At 37.0% G+C, this 22,496-nt stretch overlaps 1 protein-coding gene across 6 annotated transcripts in view; it reads left to right on the forward strand.

Annotated features, from left to right (window-relative positions):
- Positions 1–22,496, forward strand: part of GPM6B (glycoprotein M6B) — a 219,514-nt gene that overhangs the window by 172,396 nt on the left and 24,622 nt on the right. The gene's annotated exons all lie outside the window — the stretch shown is intronic.

Genomic DNA, 22,496 nt, shown 5'->3' on the forward strand with positions numbered 1-22,496 from the left:
GACCTTGGGAAAGTCACTCTTAACCCTATCACCTAAAATATAAATAATAAAAAGAAGTAGGATTTTTCACTCAGTTCTTCCTGATTCCAAACCTCTCTATAAATTCCCTTATACTCTGTTAATTAAACCAGTCATTTGTGGTAACCCTATGAGACGTCTGGGAGGCCAGAAAATGTACTAGCATTAATCTGCCTCATCTTTTAACTGTCCTCCTTCACTGCTTCAGAAGGTATGAACCTTGCTGCCTAGCGAGAAAGAACTTACAGCCACCAACTGGAAAACGATCACACCTCTCCAAGATCAAGGTTAGCCTTAAAAGGGGAAATAAAACCGTGAGAGAAGAAAATTGGCATCATTGTTTTCTCAGTTATCCTCATGTCGAGTTACCCAGTCTTTTTTTCTTTTTCTTTTTCCACTCATAAGTGGAGTGGAATTCTCAGAATCTCTAGGCCAACCCAACCTGTTTTGCTGAGACCTAAAGAATAATAAAGAACACCTTGCTTTTGTGACTTCCTCCTCAATCTTCCTTCTTCTCCAGGTCTCAGGTTCCATATATCTCTTAACCCATTTGCCTTGACTTAGTTGATTATAAAGTCGTATATTCTTTCTACCATGGAACTAGTTTCTGCCACCTCAGTCCTGAACTGAGACTTGAAAGAAGGTAAGGAGCCTGAGAGGTAGAGATGAAGAGGAAATGGATTTGGGTTTGGCAGGTGGCACAGAAGGAAAGACCATGATTCACAGCACCACAAATGCGCAGTTTTGAAAAATGATTTTTTACAAAAACCATGTTTCCTTTCTTCCAGCATCTTTTTTCCTGAGATTCCAATTATAGCTATAATGTAAAATCCCAAATTTGCAATATTTGTTCTATAAGTAAAACATAAATTGCAGGAAACAAAACTCTTAATTAGTTAAATCAGTTCTGTCACCACCCAAATTTTAGATCAAATTTTTTTAAAATCTGGAGTGATCTCAGGTCTACCATTTCAGCCCTTAGGGCAGTTAGCTTGCTCAATGGATAGAATGTTAGTCAGCCTGCAATTGGGAAGATCTATCTTCCAGAATTAAAAATCCAACCTTAAATACTTATTAGTTGTATGATCCTGGGCAAGTCACTTAACCTTGTTTTCCTCAGTTCCCTCTTCTGTAAACTGAGTGAGAAAAGAAAATGGCAAACCACTCCAGTATTTTTGCCAAGAAAACCCTAAATGGGATCACAAATAGTTAGATATGTTTGAAATATGACTGAACAACAACAAAGTCACTAATTTTCAGAAATGAGACAGAAATCCACTGGGCAAGAAAGCAGGCTCTCTGTATTTCAAGAACTTGGTGTGAAGGATAACTAATATTTACATGATTCTTTAAGGTTTATATGGTACTTTTCTAACATTATTTCATTTCATCCTCATAACCCTAGGAGAGCAATTATAATGCTCACTTTACAGAAAAGAACACTGAGCAGGAGTAAGTCACTTGTCAGAATCACAGATAGTAACTGAGGGTAAGTTTGAACTTCAAGGTCAGTGCTTCAATTTGACAAGCTACCTTCTCAAGGTAAAGATGCCAAAATTATTTGTGTTTAGTTGAGAATATCAGGAAGAAAATGAAATCAATTAAATTCTAGTTGGGAATGAAGGGAGGAATGTGTGTGTTGATGATACAGATGTATCTCCAGATAGTAAATTTAGAGGAGGGAAAAATGAAGACTGGCTCTTAATTAAAGGAGATGGGATGGGGAAAGAATATTAGTGCTTTTAAATGTGTCTTCTTTGTCTAGCGCTGTCAATTTTATGTGTTTGAATTAAGCCCCTGGAGTTATTTATTGTCGTTTTTCCTGAATCCTTTGTCAAGATTGCAACATCTAGTATCCTTTCTCCTCTAAAAGGGGGGAAAATATTCTAACTTTCTTTTGAGAGAAAGGGTTTTTATTTACTAGAAAAAGTACCCCAGCCAATCTACTTCTGCTGTTGAGGGCTCCAGATAATATATTAATCAAATGAGAAAGAAGTAAAGTAATATTGTAAGTCAGAATCAAATGAGCAAAAAAAAATCCTTTAATAGTTAGCAATAGAAATGTATTAAAAATACTCATTTCAACATCTTCCCATAGATACTGAATCATGCTGAATCTAGACACAAATGGTTATGCTTTTTAAATTATGTGATCTGAAGAATTATGCCTCTGTCGGGCAGTTCAAAACAGCAAGTTTTCATTTTGGATCACTATGTCCAAGGATTAGGAATATAGAGACATAAAGGAAACAGTTCCTGCCCTCAAGGAGCTCACATTCTATTAGACAAACAATGAAATAATTATATTGCCCAGATTCATCTTTTGAAGATGTCAAGGTATGTGGATCTAAAAGTATGAGAAATGAACTTTTTTCTTCCTTCCCACTTGCCTTCAGATTAATTTTTGGCTTCTGAAATAAGCACAGTTGCCATTTTGTACTAAAATTTCAAACCAGTCTGTGTGAAGCATTAAAAATAATTTTTTTAAATGGGAAATTCCATATTGCACTTGACTGCTTTTTTCCCATAGAGTTCTGAGTCTTCTTCCCTAGAAAAGGAAAGTTTGCTACAGGGTGATGGTTGGCTAGGAAACCATTGCCAAGGGAGAATTCCTGCACTAGTCATGTAGCTCTTATTAGCTCAGATCTACCCAGTATTGCCTCTAAATGACTGCCTTACATTGCAAAATCCATGATTGCTCGATTTTTCTTCATCTTCTCCACCTTCCCCTCTTTTTTCCACTGGCTAAATTTTTAATAAGAGAAATTCAGAAGAGAAACTCCATTTATCTAATATCTTCTGAGAAGAAATTTTCTCAGCACTGTAGTATAGAAGTTAAATAAAAAGTAGTAAATCATTTGGTTTTTTTCCCATTCAAATCTGCCAGTAGAGTCACTTTCAGGAAAACTGGCCATTAAAGTCAAATGTGCAGTATCTCCTTGCTTCTTTATCCTGTATCCTAAAAGAAGGCAGTGTGTTGATCTCTTATGCCTGGGAAAGACAGAATATGACTTGTGAAAACAAGATCTGTTTGTGAGCTTCTTCAGGTTCTCCCAATCATAAATCTCACATATTCCCATGAGATTCACGATTGGGATTTATAATTGTGAAGAAGCTCACAAACAGATCTTAAGATCTTTTTGGTCTGTGTTAGGAACATCAGAGCAAAGATGCTATTTAGAAATAAAAATGAATTTAGAGCAAAGGACTATTCATGGAAGAAAGGGGTATGCCCAGAAAACATTTGCAAAGACTATCAATTGCTTCACCTTTGAAGATGGTGCATTTTAACCTTTGGAGATGCCCTTGATTGATAAAGTGACTTCTTCTTTATGTTTCCCTTGTGAATGCACAGTAATTTAAGAATTGCCAAATCTGATTCTTGCAATGGTTGAAAAATAATACATTTATTTTCCAGTTGTCCTTACCATTAGTCTGAAAAGCTTCCTTTCCTCCCTATTTTATAAATTAATAAAACTCTTTGTTGAGGAGAGTTCTGCCTCAAAATGACTCCTAGTACAAAAGGAAAGGTCAGTAGGGAAAACAATTGTAGGTTTAGTGAATTGAATTTCAAATACCCTGAATTTTGTTCTCTAATATGCTGCCACCTGGTGGACAGAGAGAGAGACAAAGAACTGCTTTTAGGGACTTGAATCTATAATAGATTCACTTAACTGGTTCTGTTTGTTGTTTGTCCTTTGTTCTCAAAGAGGACCAATGATATCACTTATATGATATCTTGACTTGCAAATGAATTGGAATTGAGTGAAGTAAGGCTATGCAAAGTCATCAGTTTGGTCTCTCCTCCAGTCATTGGTGTCCAGTGGCAAGACATAGGTCAAGACCACTGGATGACCAGGATGCAATGGTATACCTTGACCTTTTTAAGTTAAGGTCTTTCCCTGCTTTCAGTCTGTTTGAGGCAACACCCATTCAATAATTAAAGGTAGACAAGAATTGAGACAAAAGATATTCTAGTTTACCATCATAAATGAATCAATCTGGGAGGGGAAAATGAGATGGTCATATTCCCCCACTCTCCATACTTCTTTCCCCCCACTTTGCCAAAGTCCCCCCCCCCAAAACCAGAACACTCAATAAAGATAACTTAGTTGAGTTGAAATAAACTACTGTAGAAAGAACCTTGAATTTGGAGTCAGAAAATGAGAGTTTTTGAGTCCCAGCTCTTTCACCTATGTGATCAGAAGTCTTAATTTCCTCACTGTTAAATTAAAATATTAAATTAGATTAACTAGATGGTCTATAAGGCTCCTTCTAGTTCTAGATGTGAAATCCTATGACAAGATAGATGATCTCTAAATTCCCTTTAAGTCTCAATGAGTGATTTTATGAACACTACTGGGGGCAGCTAGGTGGTAAGATGGATCAAGCCTGGAGTTGGAAAGACACATCTTCCTGAGTTCAAATCTGATCTCAGATACTTACTTATTAGCTGTGTGATCCTGGGTAAATCACTTAACCCTGTTTGACTCAGTTTCATCATTTGTCAGATGAACTGGAGAAGGAAATAGCAAACCACTCCAGCATCTCTCCCAAGAAAACCCCAAATGGGATCATAGAGAGTCGGCAAACAACAAAATATGGGTAATTTTAAGTCCCCAGGAAAAATGTGGCAGTTTGTGTTCTCAGGCAATTGAATAATAGATGACAGTAGGATTAGGACCCAATGAGAAAAGAAGTTGAAACCAAAAGACCAAAGTAATGTGTGTATTCCTTAGCAAAGACCCAAGTAAACAATCAAGGGAGCAGAGAGAGTGAAGAGTTTCTTGTCCAGATGTCAATTGTTGAGTTCTGTCTGGGCTTCCCAGGTGTGTGACCTCATACAACACTGAGAAGTACAGTACCTTGCAGTGGAAATCTATGCCAAAGACTTTTCTCACCAGAAGTGGTTTCAGATGAATGAATCCTGTTTATAGATCCACACTTGTAAATATAAGAGCCCTGGGAAATGTGGTGCCAAGGGTGGTTTTTTGATGTTGTTGTTCTCTTTAAAAGAAGGAACCACTGGAACAAATCTCCTAGAAAGGTATTAATGTCATTGTTTTCTTTTTTTTTAAGAGAACTATAATACCATTAAATAGGAGGACTTTTCCAGAAATGTCTTTTAACTATTTAGTGGAACAGAAACCTCAGAGGTCATCTCATCCAGGAACTTCATTTTACAAATAAGGAACTGAGGCAGAGAGACTAAATAATTTTCCCAAGGTCATACAAATAATAAATGACAAATGAGATGAGCAAAGATATCTTCATGCCAACTGTTCTTCTTCATCATCAACCAAACCTTGATTGAAATTACCACCTTCAGCCTCCCCGCCCCTTGTCTTTTTATTGATTTATATCCTCAGCACCTAGGACAGTCTCTGTCATGTTATATGTACTTAATAAATGTCTTTTGGATTGGATTCTTTGGATTGGATCAGTTAGCATTAGCAAAAACCTTATTGAAACCAGAAAAAGCTATAAATAGCATGTTTTCTTTTTAGTGTAGATACAGAAGTCTTTGGTAATACATTAGAAAATGTTTGTGATCTGGACAATGGAATATCTAAATCCTTCCAGTGATTTTTCTTTACAAGGGGCAGAAATTGAACTCTCAGCCCTCACTCCACTTTGGATCTGCTATCCTGACATCATCTACCCCTTCCTATCCTGTTCTCACCTCCCTTTCTTGCCTTCCTTTGTATATCATCTCTGCCCTTAGACTATAAGCTTATTAAGGACAGGGACTGTCTTTCTTTTAATTAATTGTATCCCCAGTGCTTAATACAGTGCCTCACATGTCATAGGATCTTAATAAATGTTTATTGGATTGGATCTATTAGCATTAGTATAAGCCTTATTTAAGCTATTTTCTTTTAAGAAACAGGCAATTAAGTGGTATAGTGGATGGAGTACTGGGCCTTAAATCAGAAAGCCCTGAGTTCAAATCCACCTCAGATCCTTACTGGCTGTATGACTTTGACCAATCTCTAGACCTCTGTTTGCCAGAAGAAGGAAGGGAGGGAAGAAGGTTAGGATGGAAAGAAATGAAGATAGAGAGACAGAGAAAGAAACAGGATTCTTTATCTTTATGTATTGCTTTCTTTTTTCTAATGTGTACATTGGATTCTAAAGATTCCAAAGACAGCCTATCATGCCATGAACTCTTTGGACAATTTGCAATTCTGTTTCCACCTAGAGGCTTTATGAAACACTTCTCAGTAAATTCCTGCATTGATCCTCCTGACTGAAGACCCTTCTGGTCCCCTCCAACCTCCCTCTCCCTCAGAATATCTTCAATTTATTCTCTCACTTTTCTTCTCCTCTCCTCTCCTGTCCTCTCTTTTCTCACTCTCTCCCCCCCTCCACCACTCTCTTTCTGTCTCCTCTTTTGTCCCTCTCCTTTATCTTTTCTCTCTTTTCTCTTTTTCCCCTCTCTTCGCCCTCTCCTCCCCCCATCTCTCTCCCTTTCTCCTCCTCTCCTCTCTCCCCTCCCCTTTCTCTTCTCTTCTCTTCTCTTCTCTTCTCTTCTCTTCTCTTCTCTTCTCTTCTCTTCTCTCTCTCTCTCTCTCTCGTGAATATGGGGGGTATATCTCAGTAGATTGATGGATAGAGAGATTGACTGATTGATTTGTAGCTAGTATTTACATGTTTGTCTCCTCCATTAAAATGTGAGTTCTCTGAGAGCAAGGACTGTTTTTCTTTATAATTTCAGCTCCTAGCATAATGCTTAGAATGTAATAAGTGCTTCTCCCTTTCTCTTATCTCTAAACACATTGACATTCCCCACTCTCTTTAATAGTATTACTAGGAAAAGATGTTTATACTCTCTACCTCTACTTTCTTCCCACTTTCTTCTTAACCCTTTGCAATTTTGACTTTCAACCTCATCATTTGACTGAAATTGCTTTCTCCAAAGTTACTAGTGATATCTTAATTGATCTGATGATTTTTTTCAGTCCTCATTCTTCCCAGCCTATCTGTTATATTTGAAATGTTTAGCACTCTCTCTTCTTAGATACTCTGCCCTCCCTGAATACTCTCTCTCCTGGTTCTCTCCCTAACCCTTCCTTTACTGATTTGTCACAAAGTCTTATTCCCTAATTGTGAAGGCTCTCTTTCTTCTATAGATTAATTATTACCTGTAAATCAATTACTTCCAGGTCTATATATCCAACTCCAGTTTTGCCCACTCTGAATTTTAATCCCATATCATTAATTGGCTATTTCACAGTTCAAACTGGATGACCTAAAGATATCTGAAACTCAACATGTCCAATTTTCTTTTTTTTCTTTAATTTCTCTTTTCTCCTCTAAGTTCCTGTTGCTATCAAAGGCACCACCATTTCAAGTTCTAATTCTGCCTTTGACTTTCACTTCTTCTCCCTCATTCCATGCATCAATTGCTTTCCAATTCTTACTGCTTCTATCTCCAGAATATCACTCCCCTACCCTGTAAACTCCCATGGATCCCCATTACCTCTAGAATCACATCAGTCTTATATCTTTCCAGACCTGTACATTATTACTTCTTCTGCACTCCCAGTCTAGCCAAATTTTGGTCTTCTCTTTCTATTCCTCACATATAACACTCCTGTCTCCTTGCCTTTGTATGGGTCAACCTCCATGTCTAGAAAGCATTCATTCCTCACCTCCACCTCATAGAATCTTTCTTTTGCTTTAAATTGCAGCTCAGCACCACCTCCTATTTGAAGCTTTTCCTAATTTTCTCAATAACTAGTTCCCACTATCATTGCATTTTTCAGGATCTTTGTATTTATTTTCTTTGTATTTATTCAATATCTACTTTTACATTAGGTACTTTGTATCTTCTCCCTATCTCAATATAAATTTTTTAGTAGTAAGGACTTTGTTTGGCTATTACATTTGTATTCCTACTGCCTAGAACAATTCTCAGCATATATTGATGATATTTGTCCTTCATTATCAAATAAAAGCATGACATGAGGAAGGTGATGCCATCATGATAAGCACATGAATTGGATTTGAGTGAGAGGGTGCTGTGATAAGCCACCAGACTCACTTGATCCTCCAGAATCATCTGGATCCAGTGACCAGCTATTGATAGGGATGACTGGAGATGACTCCAATTGTGAGGCAATCAGGGTAAAGTGACTTGCCCAAGTCACACAGCTAGTAAGTGTTTGAGGAGGAATTTGAACTCCTGTCCTCCTGACTCCAAGGCCAGTGCTCTATCCACTCCACCATCTAGCTTCCCCTTGACACATAATAGGTGCTTAATACTCTATTACCAACTAGCACATAGTAGGAATTTAATGAATTCAGTGAATTCATTAATGAATATTTGTTGACTATTAACATTCTCATTTGATTATTCTTGTTCATGTGCAGCAGAATATCTTTGTTTATGGATAATTATGCTAGGATCAACACTAGATCAGACTTGATTCTGATTTGAAACGCACGAAGTTTTAGCCAGAAAGGAATATCTTTTCAACTCATTCCCCTATTCAGAAACTTCCAGTGGCTCCCCATCTTTTCCTGAATAAATTCTTCGGACTGAAATGAAATTATGATGATGATGATGATGACAAAAATAACAATAATAGCTAGCATTTATAGAGCTTTTCAGGTTTGCAAAATACTTTACATGTTACCTCTATCCTCCCAACAAACCTCTGAGGTAAGCAATATTTTTTATAGCTGAGAAAGGAGACTGAGAGAGATTAAGTGATTGGGGGTGGGGAGTGTCAGGGAGACACACAAGTAAGTTAATGTCTGAGGCAGAATTTGAATTAAGGTCTTCCAGACTCATAGTTCAACATTTTATCCACTATGCCACCTGACTTTCCAGTCTTACCTCTCAACACTCCTGGCCATGTGCCTAGCATATTTACCAGACAGACTTTACTATTTCTCTGCCTTCTCACTAACCCTCTATTCAAAGTCTAGTTGTTCTTGAAGATTTAGTTCAAAAGATAACTATCCTATTCAGTTTGCCCCTAGCTGGAAGTGAGTTTTCTTTTTTCTTACATGGTAGTTTGTATCATTCTAATGCGCACAAATGTATCATAAAGTGGAATATTATATCTTTTCTCTCCTATAAGAAAAGAAGCTTCTCGAGGGCATTAATCTTTGAATTTCTTATAATGTTTCACACAGTACCTTTACAGGTGGAGGTACTTGATCAATGTTTGTTAAATGGATAAACCATTGTTGATGCCTATTCTATTATAAAGTGATACATGGAATGATCTTTCAAGTAAAAAACATCATATATCTTACTCAGGGAAAATATTGATGGAATTTTGTATAATAGCTATTTGAGGATTTGGTTTATGAAACAGAGGTCATTACTGAGCATTTTTGAAGATCTCCCTTGAACATAGTAATTCAGTGGTTAGCTCCCTCATTTGTATGTGTGCACATGCGGTATATTCAGGTGATGATAATTAGCAATAATGCTTTCAAGGAGTCTGTAGGTGAGCTCACATCCCAATCCTCTTTCTTAATTATAAAAAGCAGTTTTATCTACCTTCACAATAATCTGTGAGACATTAAATATAAAGGAATAATGACAAGATAGAGATTTGTCCTTAGATGGCCTTGGATCAGTTCAGCTTCATCTCATCAAAAAAAAATTTCTAAAGAAGAATGAAATAAGAAATAAAAATAATGATAACTGACATTTAGTGCTTGAATATCTACAAAGTGATTTGCATACATTATCTTGTATAATCAGCATATATTATCTCATTTGAAATAAGTGACCTGACTCATATTACCATTTGCTTGTCTGTTCACCTATGAATAATTCTATTTAAATTCACCAGAAGTCATAATTATGTACATAGGTATAAATGTAGAGCAGGTATTCCGATCACTAAAGCATATTAATAGTGTGTTGGAGATTTAATATATATAGTATTATAATTGTAATAATATAATAAATATACTATATTATTCTATTATTATATTTGTTATTTTATATTTTAATTATATATAATATTTTATAGTTATAATACATAATTTATTTTTATATAAACTTAATATGTTATTGTAATGATATATTAATAATATGATATATAATTATAATGATAGTAACAATATATAATAGGGGCAGCTAAATTGCATAATGGAGGGATTTTCCTGCAATCAGCAAGACCTCAGTTCAAAATCACTTACTGGTTATGTGGTCCTGGGCAAAACACTTAACCTTTTTACCTCAGTTTCCTCATCTGTAAAATGACCTGAAGAAGGAAATGATAAACCAAACAGTATCTTTGGCAAGAAAACCCCAGTTGAGGTCAAAAAAGAGTCAGATGCCACTGATAATGATTAAACAACAATATATATATATATATATATATATATATATATATATATCAATAGATGGTGTGCTTACTCTGACAAAATTATAAATTTTTGACATATCAAAATAAATATGAAGTAAAAAAATAAATAATAAATAAATATAAAAGTTTAAGCATAAATAAATAGATAAAAACTATAGAACAGGAAACTTTTCCTACTGCTTTTTTCTTCTACTATGTAAGCCATTATATATTTTTAAAAATGGAAAATTAAATTCTCTAGTATTGCACTTTAATCTTAATTATTCTTTTTTTAATTTATTTTTATTCTCATTTTGTACAAATTTTTTTTACATTAATAAAATATTCTTGTTTATAAGTAAACAAAATACCCCTCCCCCCATGAATACAGATAGACTTGCTTGGGCGAAAAAAGTAAAGGGGAGAGGAAAAAAAATTAAAATTAAAAAAAATAATAGTAATAATTGTAGGTATGGCCAGGTGGCGCAATGGACGAAACACCAGCCCTGGAGCCACAAGCACCTGAGTCCATATCCAGCCTCGTAAACCCAATAATCACCCAGCCATGTGACATGCAAGCCACCCGATCCCCACTTCCCCACAAAAACCAAAAAGAAGAAAAAAAAAAAGACCTAAAATAAAATAAAATAGTAATAATAGTAGGGGTGGCTGGGTGGCAGACAGAGCATTGGCCCTTGAGCCAGGAGCACCTGGGTCCAAATCCGGCCCCAGACACCCAAAGATCACCCTGCTATGTGGCCCCAGGCAGGCCACCCAGCCCCACTTGCCCTGCACCCTCCCCCAAATAATAATAACAAAAAATGTGCTTCAGTCTTTGTTCCAACACCAACAACTCTGTCATGGGTGGATCTCATTCTTTATGATAAGTCCATCACAAAAGTTACTTCCATATTTTTCCAACGTTGCCATTGCTGACTGCAACTCCCTCCTTTCTTATTTCTCCACTACCATTTACTATATTTTCTCTCTCCTTTCACTCTGACTCTGCTGTAGGGTTGCTGAGTGGCGCAGCAGACAGATCCCTGGTCCTGGGGCCAAGAAGCCCTGAGCCCCCATACCACCCCTTAGGCCCAGAATCCACCTGGCTCTATGGTCCTGCGCAGGCCATCCAATCCCAGCCCCTTGCAAGAAGTAAAAAAGAAAATGTGTTATATCTGATCGCTCTCCCCCCATGATCCATCCTCTCCTCCTTTATTCACATCCCCACCCCTTCCCCCTGCTTCCCCTTCCTTCTTACTCCAGATGTGTATACCCCATTCAGTATATATATGCTGTTTTTTCTCCTAGCCATCTCTGATGAGAGCAAAGGTTCCCTCATTCCCCCTTGCCTCCCCCCTTCTGTATCATTGCAATAGCTCATTGTAATAAAAAAAATCTTATTATGTGGAATATCTTGGACTATTCCCAATCTCCTTTTTCTTTCTCCCATTACATTTCCCTTTTTTTCCTATTGACTCCATTTTTACACCATATTTTATCTTCGAATTCAGCTTTCTCCTGTGCTTCAACTATAAAAGCTCCCTCTACCTGCTCTATTAACTGAGATGGTTCATATGAATATTATCAGTATCATTTTTCTATACATGCAGTTCATCCTCATTAAGTCCCTCATATTCCCCCCCCCTCCAATCTCTGTGCTTTACCTGAGTCCTGTATCTGAAGATCAAACCTTCTGTTCAGTTCTGGCCATTCCAAAAGGAACATTTGAAATTCCCCTGGTTCATTGAAAGTCCATCTTTTCCCCTGGAAGAGGACATTCAGCCTTGTTGGGTAGTTCATTCTTGGCTGCATTCTAAGCTCTTTTGCCTTCCAGTATATTGTATTCCAATCCCTATGAGCTTCCAGTGTAGCTGCTGCTAAGTCCTGTGTGATCCTGACTGCAGCTCCACGATATTTGAACTGTGTCTTGCTGGCTGCTTGTAATATTTTCTCTTTGACTTGGGAGTTCTGGAACTTGGCTATAATATTCCTAGGGGTTGGTTTTTTGGGATCTCTTTCTCGGGGGGATCAGTGGATTCTCTCCATTTCTATTTTGCCCTCTGCTTCTAGAATATCAGGGCAATTTTCCTGTAGTAATTCTTTGAAAATGATGTCAAGGCTCTTTTCCTGATCATGACTTTCAGGTATTCCAATAATTTTTAAATTATCTTTGCTAAGTCTGTTTTCCATATCAGTTGTTTTTTCAATGAGATATTTCACATTTTCTTCTAATTTTTCATTTTTTTGGTTTTGAAGTATTGATTCCTGCTTTCTGGTAAATTCATCAATCTCCCTGAATTCTATTCTTTGTCTGAAGGATTTGTTCTCCTCAGAGAGTTTTCTTATCTCTTTTTCCATCCGGCCAATTTTGCTTTTTAAAGCATTCTTCTCCTCAATAACTTTTTGAACTGTTTTATCCATTTGACCTAAGTTATTTTTTAGCATGCTATTTTCTTCAGCATTTTTTTGGATTTCCTTGACTAAGCTGCTGACTTCATTTTGATGTTTTTCCTGCATCTCTCTCCTTTCTTTTCCCAGTTTTTCTTCCAACTCCCTCCTTTGCTTTTCAAAGTCTTTTTTGAGCTCTATCATAGCCTGATCCCAATTTCTGTTTTGCTTGGAGTCTTTAGATGTAGGAGCTTGTGCTTCCTCATCTTCAGACTGAGTATTTTGATCCTTCTTGGGCTCATTTGCAAAATATTTCTCAATGGTCTTCCTCTTGTTTCTTTGCTTGTTCATTTTCCCAGCCTAAGCCTGTTTTTGGGGGTGCTTCCTGAGCTTTTGGGGCACTCCCACAAGGGTCTCAGTGTGTGAGGCTCTGTCCTCCCTCCTGGTCTGTGAATGACCATAAGCGCCCCCCTCTGCCACGGGGCCGAGGGGGGGGGGGCCCTGTTGTTCTATGGAGGGCCCTAGACTGGGATCAGGATCTGAATGTGGTCAGAACCCCAGAGTCCTGTTCCAGAGGCAGAGGACAGAAGAACTTTGCCTTCTTTCTCTCTTCACTCCCCTCCCTCAGCAAAATGGGCTCATGCCCTGGGGGCTCCTGGTTACCAGCTCCACCTGCTTCTGTTTCCTGGATCTGGAATGCAGTGGCCAAGCTGTTCTCTGTGTGCCCTGAGGGCTGGGCTCCACGTGATTGCTCTGGCAGAGGTCCCCTGCTGTTCTCCCACTTTGTGCCTGGTGCTCCCCAGGGTGCAGCTCAGGAGACTCCCCTGCTGCTGTGAGCCGCAGCTCCCAGGGCCCTGGGGCTGCCTCCAGGAGGCTAAAGTTCTTTTGCTCTGGCGGGCCACCCCTCTGGTGGGCCACCCCTCCGACCCTGAGGGAGCAGAGCCTTTCTGCTCTTTTCCAGGTTACCTTGAGTAGGAGAACTGCCTCACTGGGTCCCTTTGTGGGTTCTGTCTCTCGAAAGTTTAGTTAGAGTCCTTAGTTTATGAGTTTTTATCAGAGAGCTCCTAAGACTGGATCGCTTCATATCCCCATCTTGGCTCCGCCCCCAATCTTAATTATTCTTAAAGTGAATTTAGTGACTTGCTTTTGATATCAGCACTGAATTAGCTGGTCATTTTATTACCCCTAAGATTTAGAAGCTTCACCTCAGAGCAAACTGGCAAAGGCACAAGAAATGAAATTTAACAACAACAATAATTGATATTAGACCTGGCATATCTTTTTTTGTTTTAGGAATTTGTTTTGTTTTTTAATTTATTTGAACAGTATTTTCAAGCCTTCTTATTTGACACCCTATTATTTGATTGATTGTTTTGATGCTCTTTGCTTTCCTCTTTACCTGTCAATGCTAAAATTACATTGAATTAAAAATAAATTTTAATTTGATTTTTTTTGCAATACTCTTGAAATAACTAAAAACAAACTCCTGGTTAAATACCTCTTCCCCCTCCCTTCTCCCCTTTCCCCATTTCTCCTGTATCTAATGGAACAAATGCTCTTAGACTGTGCCTTGATCTTCCAGGGCATCCTTGATTTATCTAGAAGTTCTATATGCTCTATGAGATTCACTTCCATCCCAGCCCCATATAAACATAGTCATCCTCTGTTCCACTTTCTCAGGAAGCTGTCTTCTATTGGTAAACTGGTAAATATAGATGCTGGCCTTCCAAAGATAATAACCAATCCCAGTTAAGATTAATAAAACCAGAGGCAAAATTGCTGGCAATCTCATACATCTGAAACATAGATATATAAATGTGGAAGCTTAAAAAAAAAAAGCTCTGAGCCTTACAAAAAAAATTGTCACAAAATCCATGCTCTTGTTGGAAATAATGATAATAACATATATTAATATAGCACTTTAAAATCTGTAAAGCACTTTATAAACATTATCTTTTTTGAGTTTCACAAGACATGAAGTCACCTCAGATTCTCATCCAAATAATTCTGTGAGAAATAAAACAGTAGAGTTAGGAGTTAACAAGACATGCCAATAACAGGGTTAAGTGAGAAGCAAATGAACTATTTTTAAAAGTATTGTCATCTTTTTCTATACACATAAGCAGCTTGAACACCTCAATAAATTCTGAGGCATCAATATGTTAGCACATTATGAATAATGATTTTCACAATTTTGATGAGTTAACAAGAAAATATAATGATTAAAATTATGGAAGAAGGTAGTTGGAAGGGATTTCAGAGCAACTATACTCCTACCCCTCCTAAAGGCATGACTCTCTATAAGATTTCCAGGTTATATGGAATTCAAAAACTTACAAAAGGATAAATGCTGAAAGCTATCTTTGCAAATTATTGGAAAAAGTAAAATAACATTTAAAAAAAGTTTTCCAAGTTCCTACAACTTGTGAGTGGTGGTAGACTTGAGGTTCATAATACCTGGCTTATAGTATCAAAAAATTGTCAACCAGATTCAGAACCAGACCTTAGCAGTCATCTAATTCAATCCCTTTATTTTACTAATGAAATGTGTAAACCATAAGAGATTTACATTCATTAAAACCCAGGTCATAGGATCATGGGGCAATTAAGAGGTGCAATGGATAGAGCATAGGGCTTGGAATCAGAAGAACTGAGCTCAAATCTAGCCTCAGGTACATACTAGCAGTATGAGCCTGAACAAGTCACTTAGTCCCATTTGCCTCAGTTTGCTCATCTGTAAAATAAGCAGACAAGGAAATGGCAACCATTCCATTAGCTTTGCCAGGAAAACTCCAAATGGGGCCACAAAGAGTTAGAGACAAATGAACCCTGAAACAATAGTTAAATGAAATATCCATGTGTTACATTTGACCTATAGTCTTCATCTGACAGTTTTAATTTGACTGTGTTATAGATTGATAAGACCCTCAATTGATAAGAATTATAGGCAACCTGGAGAGGTAGAATATTTGGGTAAGCTGTCTCGTCTGTGCTTTTGAAATCACATTCTGTTGTGAGGTTGGTGACCCTATTTGTAGAACCTTCCTTGGTCACAAAACTAGTGTCAGTGAGTTTGTCCTTTTTGTGTAGGACACAAAATTTTACATTCTGCAGGTTGCTTTTCATAAGAATTATATTAAGTTTATGTTTATAAATGTAGAGCCTATATCAGATTGCTTTCTGTCGGGGGCGGGGCAGTGAGAGGAAGGGAGAAAAATATAATGATTAGTAAAATCAATCAAAAAAAGAATTGGTAGGGGTAGCTAGGTGGCGTAGTAGATAGAGTACCGGCCCTGGAGTCAGGACTACCTGAGTTCAAATCCGACCTCAGACACTTAATAATTACCTAGCTGTGTGGCCTTGGGCAAGCCACTTAACCCCGTTTGCCTTGCAAGAAAAAAAAAAAATCCTAAAAAAAATAAGAATTGGTAAAAATTACCATTGCATGTAGTTTGAAAAATAAATAAAATATTTTTTTTAAAAAAGAATTATACTAGTCTTGAAGTAATACACTCATCCCAATCCACATCTGGCCACTGGACCCAGATAGCTCCAGAGGAGAAAGTGAGACTGTGACTTTGCACAGTCCCTCACTTAAATCCAATTCACTTTCATATCATGGAATCACTTCCCTAATGTCATGGTTTTCATTGAGAATGAAGAACAAACAACAAGACACATGAATATATAGTGCAGCAGCTTCAGTGGTAATTAATGCCTATTCATTGAACAGAGCTTAGATTTGGTCCCTTCTGGTGCTTCCTCTTATCCTTTCATAAGAGACCAGAGCACTATCAAGCACAGGTCCAACTCCATTTGCTCCTGGACTGACCACCTGCTACAATGGCAAATTCAAATGGGAGGTCAGGGTGGGAAGAGATGACTTTTAGATGGGTTGAGGGAAGGTTTCTTTGAGGAGCTAACATGTAGTACAAGAAGGAAGGGTGGCTTCCTTTTTATCCCCAGTCCAGTGTACCCAACCATGGTAATCACTTAAATGTTTATTGACTGGCTGTTTCTTTACATAAGATATCCTAACTACTTAACTATCTTTTTTTTTAATTCTCAGATGGGGCACTTAGGTGGCACAGTGGATAGAGCACTAGCCCTGTAGTCAGGAGAACTTGAGTTCAAATCCAACCTCAGACACTTGATATTTACTTAGCTATGTGACCTTAGGCAAGTCACTTAACCCCACTGAGTTGCAAAAAAAAAATTCTCAGGGGCTAGAATAGATAACAAACCACTCTTCTAGTTTAATGGTTCTTCTTTACAATCTAATTTAAATCTCTTCAGATTTGGGATGATAATTTTTCTTTCCTTTTATTCAGTTTTATTAAGCCTGGAACATTTGGATTAACTGAAATCTATTTCCTATTACTCACCTAGCTAAAACCTAACTCATAGAATGACAATATTAAGGGTAAATATTTGACATTTGAGATAAGAAACCAAATGGAAGAAATAATGGAATCCAGTATCTTTGAAGATTTTATATCTGTAACTATTTGTGGAAGAATTGCTCAGACATTAGAACCTTTGACTATCTTTGTGACATGTTAAATCCCTTTCCTCTCAGGTAGCCCAAGATGACTTCTTTAAAAAGTAGTTTTGCAGTTTTGAAATGTAGGATTTTGAAAACTCTGTGTTTACATCTGTAACTTAGTCTATTTACTAATTTGTTCTAACAATTTATTCAACCTTAATTGAAGGAAGCATGAGATAATGAATCTGTTTGACTAAGCCTATGTGATCTTTACAACCTACAAGACCATAAAGATTGTTTTTTATTTTGTAAAAAGGGGTTCCTTTCTCTCTCTCTCTCTCTCATGTAATTCTTTTCTATCAAGTCTTATCAGAATCTCCCATCTTGATTCAGAGTTATTTTTCTACCTCCTGAACTTATGATTAAATAAAACTTGGGTTTTTGCCTCTGTAATTTCTATGCAATGGTAGTAACTTACCACTCAAAGAACTCAAAGAGGAGATATTTCTCCCATAACAGATTCCTTTTTTGCCATATTTTACCCCTTGACACAGCAACATTCTATCCACCCACATGTAAGCAGAAATATCCCAAATGTTCCAAGTTAATTGGGTTATAACTATAAAGTTGAAAAAGGTAAATTCATTCTCCCAACATATTTGACACACTTTACACATACTTTGCATTGACAATTGCTGACATGCTTTACACAATAAACAATGGGAATCAATTTTGATTTGAGCTCATAAAAACAGAGAAGTATTTAAAATGGTGGCTAAACAATTACACCTAAAATTGTTTTCAAAAATGTTGATGCAAATTTTAGTAGAATCACTGAATCACCACTCTCATTGACCTTCTGTCCCTGTTCTCCACTACTGGCATGTCTTGGACAACTCAGCAATTCTCAGCTATTTGTAATATTTTCCTCTTCTGGACCTCCACTTGTCTGCAGGACCCTTTGAACTACTGATAATGTTTAAAATCCCTGTTATCCTTCAAAGACTACTTCCTCCATGAAGCTTTCCCAGATACTAATTAATTTTTCCCTTTTAGAATCCTTCACTACACAGATGAGCCTTCATCACCCAAATTTTAGTGTTACTTTCCCATTCCCTTCTACGTTCCTATTGGTCAAAGCCCTGTAGCAGATTTGAGCTGTAAGAAATCCTAGCACCATGGAATGCCAAGTTAAAAAGGACCCAAAGAATCATTCAGACAGTTTTGCAGTTGAAAAAATGGAAAGTTAGAGAGGTTAAGTGACTTGTCTCAGGTCACATAGGCAATAAATAGCAAACCTAGAATTTAAACTAAGGTCTTTTAATTTCAAATTCTCTTTTTTCCCATCCACTTCATTTCTTAATTCTTCTTTCACCCTTGAACTTAATAGGTACTAAATAAATGTCCATTGACTTTCTCTCCATTTCCCCAGATTTGAGAGCTTAAGTATTAGATTTTAGTAATTCTCTCCATTCTACCTCTCCCAATATACCCCCACACACACTTTATTTCATTTCCTTTGGCTCTTTTGCCTGAATGTATTTACTTTGCTGATAATGTGTGCATATGTTCATCCTGTAGCTTAGTTATGATTAACATAATAGTTCTGGTTCTATACTCAAAATTTAGGGAAGTTTGGCTCATCTTTGAAACAATAAGTATTTAGTGCCCTCTCTATTATCTCTGAATTTTCTTACTGTATTTGATTCAAGAAAAGATTTTTCTAAAGGGCTGTCTGAGGAGTGCATCTTTTTTATTTATCTCAGAATCTTTTTAATTGTAAGATGGTAAGAAAATAAAGGACCAGAGTTCTCTAAATAGGAAAAGTTAGGGTTTTCTTACCCTAGTGATTCTCAGCTTTGGTAGGGGGAAGAGTTGTGAAACTCTACTGCTGGTTGTTTTTGTGACAAGCCCTCTCCTTCTAGAAATACCAAACTGTACATATTTTAATTAAAGGTAATTTTTTTGAAGATTTATTTTAGTAATTGACAACACCTCCTGAGAATATTGGAGAGAGCTGGAATATCTCAGAGCCAAGGTTGGGAACAGAGACCTGATTATTATAAAAAAAGAACAGACACATAAGCATTAGTTTTCGCTAATATCATTGACCAGGCAGTTTCATCCATTTGTGGTTTCTTGTGATTGGCAACCTCCAATGGCAGCCTCCATTTGGTTCCTGTTCTTTCTTGGATTTTTGTCACTAGTAAGAAATTGTCAAGTGGAGAGGAAGACTGGGTGTGAGGGCAATGGGGTGGGGGCAGTGGTATTTGTATGTGTCTAATACCATTCATTCCCTAGGGATAATCTGGGCCCTTGTTTTAGCAGGCCCTCCTCCTGAGAATGTGTTAAATGTGTAGCCAGGATCACAGACAACTTTGGGCAAATCACTGGACTGTTAATAACTTGCAACCATGGTAACTGCTATCCTCAAGCCCGAGGACAAAAAATGTTTTTATTCTGTTGTTCAGTACAAAAGGCTCTGGAGATGCTTTAGACAAAATGACCATTGAGTGTTAGATGCATTGATGCATTTTTTTTCAGCTGTGTGGTTTATATTTTAAATTGTTTTAGGCTAGTTTGTAGACCTGAGGGTCCATATGAATCAAAAAACTGGTAATTCTCTTTGTTGAAGGTATGATATATTTTTAATCACAAAGAAACTTCTACAATTATGTGAAGGGAATTAAGGATGGTTGTTAAAAATGTGTTTGGAATCCAAACCTTGAAATGTCTTGCGACAGGTAATATGCAAATCAGCTATAGATTATTCCACTTGTATTCTCTATTTGTAACTAATGACTATTCAGAAACTTGAAAAATATAACCCTACTTTTGCTGTGGTAAAACTTCTAATAGTATATCTGTCTGCAGTTGTGTGACTATACACCAGATAGATTTTTAAAAGGCAAATGTTTCCAGCAGTTCCTTGGAAATCCTTCCCTTAATAAATAAACTTTCTTAATCTGAGTTTCATTATTGCTTCTGCTACAATTTTCTAATATAGTCTCAATTAAGCAAGGAGGCCTTTTAAAAAATCCCCAGACACTGAGAAAGTTCATGGCATTTAGAAATTAGAAAGGACCTGAAGATTCTATAGTGGACTTGCCTCATTTTGCAGATGAATGAGGCTTAGGGAGATTAAGTGATTTGCCTAACTAAGGTTGCACAGATAAGATTCAAACCAGATCTTCCTGTTCCAAATATCTTTCTTACCACAGAGTGGAAATCTTTGTATGATTTTCCCTTATGGGTCAGGGTTAAATTATATTCATCTCATGATATCTGTTAGTTTTGACTATATTTGTCTATTAGTATGATTAATCTCTTCCAGTATGTTTTTAATTAATGGTGGCACCTTCGACAAGAGTCATACATGGTGAAATGAACTACATGAGATTTTCTCATGTCCTTTGAATTGAATACTGACTTAAAAAAAAAAGTGGTCCATTAGGTGGAGTCATTCTTGTTTATATTTAGACTTTTGTTATAGTGAATTTTGTAAAAGTAAGTAAAGTAAAAGTAAGCTCAAGGGGAAAGCTAGATAGTGCAGTGGATAGAACACCAGTCCTGGAGTCAGGAGAACAGGAGTTCAAAAATCAACCTCAGACACCTACTGTGTGACCCTGGGCAAGTCACTTAAACCCCCCACCCATTGCCTTGCAAAAAAAAACAAGTAAACTCATGACCACCTTATGAAGACAGGTAGAAATGCAGTCAATATTAACCCTACTGTGGATTCCAGAATGACTAATTACTATCTAGTTTTAATGTGTGTGGAACATTCATCTTTTCCTCTGTGCACATAATGTTTACTTCAATGGGCAACTTTCCCCCCTAAGATGAGAGAACAGGCAAAGTGATTTTATCTCACTGGCTTGAATTTCTAATTATGTCAATAAGACACATATAATATATCCTGTCTCAGAAATTTAAAAGTTGCCACAGAAACACAAAATAGAGTCCCATATATTTGCCCAATTTCAGGAAAGTAGAACCTTGCATAGCAGGTAACATATTGACAGACTATAACTCTAACCTGGGAAAGCTAGAAGAGATTTCCTTACTTGTCAATGATGTCCAAATTAGTTCAGCAGAAGAAAACCTGGGTTCAAAGCTCATCACCAAAGCATACTATCTGTGGGCAATTCATTTAATCTCTCAGCTTGAATTTTTTCCTTCTGTCAAATGGAAATTGTGCCTACCTCACAGGGTTGTTCAAAAGAAATAAGTCATATAAAGCACTCTGCAAACTATAATGGTCTATGTGAGTGTCAGTTTGGTCTTTTTTCTTGAATTGTATGCTGCAAAGAGAGTTGGGAGCCCAGGAGCAATTAGGCAGGGGAAGAGCATGACTTTAGGTAGGCTGTTTTTATATGGACTTCACCTCTACCTAGGAATGGCAAAGTTAGATTATAGATTTCCAGTTTCCTGTGCAATCACCTTTTTTTAAATTATAATATGTAATGAAAATGCTTTTTATTCACAAGTTAAAATAAAATAAATTTAATTTTTAAAAATAAAACATTAGATAAGGAGCCCAGTTTTATGCTACATAATAAAAAGAAATTACATAGGATTTTTCCCCATGGGTAAGATGAATTCTAAGTATCAAGCATTAATTTGTATAGTTATTTCCATTCTTCTAAACCCAAGGCTCCTAGATGTTTATTGGCAAGATTTGAAATGGGTTCAGCTGTGATGTTAGGAATAAGGATGAGCAATATGGTGGTCTTGCTCTGTGGGAGCCAGAGCTCATGTAGCTGTAAATAAAGCCGGCTGCTGGAAGCTTAAAAAGCTTTGGCAAGATGGAGCAGCTGTTGAGAGGGTGTGATCCATCTGAGTGCTCCCAAAATTTCCTAAATCCCCTGTTTTCCCTGCTGTTAAGCAAACCAGGCCCACAGCATGGGCTGTATAGTAGACTGTGGAGATCTAAATTAGGTAGGGGGGACCTTCTGGAGACCTATGGCACTGATGATGGCTAAACAGAACCATTTTTCTTATGCATCCTAATCTAGAGAGAAGCTTTGATAATTACTCTGAAAAAATAAAAACTAACATTTATGTAGTGCTTTAATATTTGCAAGCTATTATCAATATTATCATTTGATCCTTAAAACAGCCCTGGGAAGTAGATGCTATGAACGTCCCCACTTTACAATGGAGGAAGTTGAGGCATAGAGGTTAAGTAATTAGCTCAGGGTCACACAGCTGAAAGAGTCCAAGACTGGATTTTAACTTGGGTCTTCTTCTTAACTTCTTAACTTAGCTCTGTCCACTATACC

The sequence above is a fragment of the Macrotis lagotis genome, chromosome 6, assembly GCF_037893015.1.
Source record: "Macrotis lagotis isolate mMagLag1 chromosome 6, bilby.v1.9.chrom.fasta, whole genome shotgun sequence".
Lineage (NCBI taxonomy): Eukaryota > Metazoa > Chordata > Mammalia > Peramelemorphia > Peramelidae > Macrotis > Macrotis lagotis.